General features: G+C 41.4%; 1 protein-coding gene across 1 annotated transcript in view; it reads left to right on the forward strand.

Moving 5' to 3' along the window:
- The first annotated feature begins 4,810 nt into the window (after positions 1-4,810).
- DLGAP2 (DLG associated protein 2) overlaps positions 4,811-4,888 on the forward strand; it is a 589,152-nt gene continuing 589,074 nt past the window's right edge. Inside the window, exon 1 of the mRNA XM_004707654.3 lies at positions 4,811-4,847. The gene's annotated coding sequence lies outside the window, so the exon portion shown is untranslated. The remainder of the gene's footprint in view (positions 4,848-4,888) is intronic.

Consider the following 4,888-nt stretch of genomic DNA (forward strand, 5'->3'; position numbering starts at 1 on the left):
GATTACAAGGAACTGTATGTGACCTCCTCCCTGGGGGACGGACAGCCAGGAAGTGGGTGAGGGGAGACATCGGACAGGGCAAGATATGACAAAATAACAATTTATAAATTTATCAAGGGCTCATGAGGGAGGGGGTAGTGTGGAGGGAGGGGAAAAATGAGGACCTAATGCTGGGGGCTTAAGTGGAGAGGACTTGTTTTGAGAATGATGAGGGCAATGAATGTACAAATGTGCTTTACACAATTGATGTATGTATGGATTGTGATGAGAGTTGTATGAGCCCCTAATAAAATGATTAAAAAGAAAAAAAGAAAAGAGCCACTATGTACAGATGTTAGAACTGGCATTGGCACAGAGCCTGGCCCACAGTGTGGACCTGGACATGACACTTAGCATGCTGAACAGTATACTCCAGAGAGTAAGGCAGTCAGAGGATTCTATTGTTATCTGAAGTATATGCTCCATACCATATTCATAAATATGAAACAAAAGTTTCTTTGGTCAAATCAGGAATTTTTAATCATAGAGAACTAAAGAGATTTCTTTAATTTTGGAATGATTCTAACAAGTGGCAATATCAGTGCAGTGAGTTGCTGTGGAGTCAGCTGACAGCAGGCACCCCAGTCTGTTCTGGAGCCACCTTGACGACTGTTGGGATGACCTCATCCATTGTTGCTGTCCCTCGGATTTTGCGTCTCTTCAAACATATGGGCCCATCTTCCAGCTCTATACTGGACAATATTGTTTTTGTTGTCTAATATTCAAAACCTTGTTATCGGGCTTTTCTAGATTTTCTTAGTCTGAAACCAGACCATCGTGGGTGTGATCTGCTGGCATTCGAAATACCAGGGTCATAGCTTCTAGCATTGTAGCAACATAGAAGCCACCACAGTATGACAAATGAACAGATGAGTGGTAGAAATTTACACTTCAGGACACATGTAATTCATCACTTTTTATTTGTTTGTTTGGATCTATAATCAGAGATCACTTTTAACATCCTGAGTCTAACATAGAATTTTCAGGGCGTAGGTTATTTAAAGCAATGTGTGTTTCTATGACTCAGTAGCTTCTTTTCTAAGTGACTCCTGCCAGTAGCTCTTAGTAAGAGAGTTCACTGCAAAACAAAGTTACTGTAATACCCAAAAATCTGTGTTGTGCCCTTTCCCTTCATGTGTCCCTGAGGGATTCCCCCCCCCCCCCGAAAAGGTACACATTGGTCTGATACCATACTGTGTTTCCACCATGCTCTCTGCGCCCACAGGTACATGTCTGAGTGTGCACAAATCCTCGCGAGCGGTCCACACACCAGGTATCAGCTCAGGCATGTAGTGCTTTGAAATTCAAATGAAAGATATTTTCCCATTAATCGTATAAAACCATGAGAAGGCTTCATCTTTGTGGTTTTGCAGAGAGTCAAGCAAGGGATGGTTTATGCTTTCCCTAGTGAATGCTCAAGGCTGGTTTCAGCTAAAATGACAGAGGATGGACTGCCTCCCCTTTTCTGCCAGCCATCGCTTACCACACGGTTGCTTTTTCTGTTAGTTGTCGAGTTGATTCAGACTCATGGCGACCTTGCATGTGCAGAACTGCTCCACGGGGCCGTCAAGGGCATGAGCTTTGGGGAGTAGGGCAGCAGGCTTGTTTTCTGAGGTGCCTCCGGGTGGCTTCAAATGACCAGCTTCTGGCTGGTCGCGCTTGACCATTTGTGCTGCCCATGAGTTCCTGTTTGACCTAGAACATCACTCCACGCTGAGGCTTTGGTTCATTTGCAGACTTTGTTCATGGAATGCTGTCCTGAAGGCTGCAGGCTCCCTGGTGGGTGTTTCCTTGTGGTGGAGGTTGCCTTCATTTTGGTCGTACAGTTTTCTGGGATTCCCTGATTCTGCTATTCAGAGCCATCAATCTATGTGCTCATCTTTATAGCCTAAGAATGCATATACTGTAAGTCCCTTTAGACACAACAAAACTGGCAAAGCCTCAGAAATGTTGGTCTCTTCTTTGTTCCTTTCATCCTCCATGGCTTCTACGACGGGAACAGAGCAGTCAAGGATTGATTACCTTCTGATATAATCACTCTGTCTCTGAGAACTCAGAAAAGTTCACAGTCAGTCTTAGTTTTAAATAACAATTTTTTTTCCCTTACACTCTTATCTAAATCTCTCACCTGGTTTATCCACCTCAGCACCACAATAAACACTTTCTGATTCAAGCCCCAAAGTGTTGAAATATAATGGTCTTTTTACTGGTCTTTCAGCCCATGATCTGGCCTGGCTCACCTCCATCTTGCTCTCTGTCACCCACGATGGTGATTTTCTCAAGGAATGATTATGATAGCACCGCTCTCTACCTCTGAAACCATTGTCGGTTCCTAGTTTTCTATCAAGAAAATCTCACCTCCTTTTATATTGTTCAAATCTCTGTCCCTTCTGTCCCCAATTTTTCTTCCTAAATGGGTCTGCCCTTAATCCCCTTCACAAAAACTGTCTTCCAGCCAAACATTTCTATTTGTCATCTTCCCTTTACCTTTACTGTGGACTTGGGGTGTTATTGTCCCATGTTTCTGTCCACTGGAAACCCTACCTATCCTTCAAGATCTAGTCCATGTGAGGTGTCCTGATGAAGCATTTTCTGTCATAAAAGACAACTTGGCATTCTGTCATCTTGCCTCTTTGAAGATTTATATATATATATATAAATTACCCATTTATACAAAGAAGCCCTACTGGCTAAAATGTCTACAGCCCTAACCCACCAACCACTGATAGGCGAAAAGGCTTGGCAGACTGCTTCCATAAAGAACGGGAATTCTATGGGGGTATTCTTCTCTATCACACCTGTAGGGCCATTATGAGTCAACATTGGCTGTCTTGGTAACCATATGGAGCCATTCTACCCTGTCCCAAATGGTTGCTACGAGTTGGAATTGAATTAATGGCAGTGGGTTTGGTGTGTGTTCCCCTATTTATATAGATATAATTGTGTCTATTTTATAGCTGAGAGATTAAGTCAACTGTCCAAAGTTGCTCAGGAAAGTGAATACTCAAATCTGAATTCTTTCTCTTTTTTTAAAAATCATTTTATTGGGAACTCATACAACTCTTATCCACCCATTGTGACAATCACATTGGTACATTTGTTGCCCTCATCATTTTCAAAACATTTTCTTTCTACTTGAGCCCTTGGTATCAACTCCTCATTTTTTCCTCACCCTTCCTCACAAAGCTTGATAATTTATAAATTATTATTATTTTTTCATGTCTTTCACTGTCCAAACTCTCCCTTCACCCACTTTTCTGTTGTCCATCCCTCAGGGAGGGGGTTATATGTGGATCATTTTGATAGGTTCCTCCCTCTCTCTCCTCTCTTACCTTCCCCTTACCCACCTAGTATTGCTACTCTCATTATTGGTCCTGAGGGGTTTATCTGTCCTGGATTTCCTGTGTTTCCAGCTCTTATCTGTACCACTGTACATCCTCTGGTCTAGCGAGATTTGTAAGGTAGATTTGGAATCATGATAGTGGGGAGGAAGGAAGCATTAAAGAACTGGAGGAAAGTTGTATGTCTCATCAGTGATACACTGCACCCTAGCTGACTTGTCTACTCCTCGCAAGCCTTCTGTAAGAGGATGTTCAGTTGCCTACATATGGGCTTTGGGTCTCCACTCCACACACTCCATCTCATTCACAATGATATTATTATTTTGTCTTTGATTCCTGATACCTGATCCTATCCACACCTTGTGATCACACAGGCTGGTGTGCTTCTTCCATGTGGGCTTTGTTGCCTCTCAGCTAGATGGCTGCTTGTTTATCTTCATGCCTTTAAAATCCCCAGACGCTATATCTTTTGATAGCCAGGCACCATCAGCTTTCTTCACCACATTAGCTTAAGCACCCACCTTGTCTTCAGCGATCATGTCAAGCATCATGGAATGCCAGTTTAATAGAACAAAATGTTCCTGTATTGAGGGAGTACTTCAGTAGAGGCCGAATATCCATCTGCTACCCTAATACTAAACCTATAAATATATGCACATAGATCGATGTCATATATAAAATATTTAAATCTGTACATGCCTGTATTTAGACCTCTATAAATGCCCTTTGCCTCCTAGTTCCTCTATTTCCTTTTACTTTCTTCTTGTCCCAATATCATGTTCAGTCTTCATTTGAGTTTCAGTAATTTCTCTAGGTTACATTGCCCTTGATCAAACCCTACCAGGCCTCCTACACCCTCCTTGCCATCGATTTTGAATCACTTGTTGTCCCCGTGTCCCTGGGTTTGTTAGCACCACTTCCTCTGCCCCTCCCCCCACCCCCCACCGCCTCCCTCTCTTCCGTAGCCCTCTGGAACTCTCAGTCCTGTTGTTTTTTACTCCAGCTTGTTTATCTTGCCTAACTTAAATCTGAATTCTCTATGAAGAATATATATTTTTTATACCTTAAAGATAGAGTATAATTTTAGTTGAAAGTTTGAATATTAAAATTAATCAAATGGTTCATATTTTATGTAATTAATTTTTATGTGGGAGCATGTACAATTATAGAACTATAATAATGTGTGTACATACGTATAAAAGATTATTTTAATAATATCATTTTCATATATAAATTTAAATGAAAATGTTTTAATGTATATCAGAATTGCCTTCATTTTTTAAAAACTCTGCAATGCTGGTATAGTTAAATTGCTTTATCTGTCTTTCAAGCTCCAGTTTTGTTGTTTTCTTTGTATTCTTGTTATTTAAACCCTCTATCACATGGAATCCAGTAGGAGTAATGCCTTCTCTTTTGTCTTGCTTCTGTTTGCAGAATCACAGTGCACCCTCTGTGGCGAACCAGAAGGTGAGTGCATTTCACTTATTATCATCCAGGCATGGGGGGGG

Source organism: Echinops telfairi, unplaced genomic scaffold, assembly GCF_000313985.2.
Source record: "Echinops telfairi isolate 266 unplaced genomic scaffold, ASM31398v2 ScPeMD7_9;HRSCAF=40, whole genome shotgun sequence".
Lineage (NCBI taxonomy): Eukaryota > Metazoa > Chordata > Mammalia > Afrosoricida > Tenrecidae > Echinops > Echinops telfairi.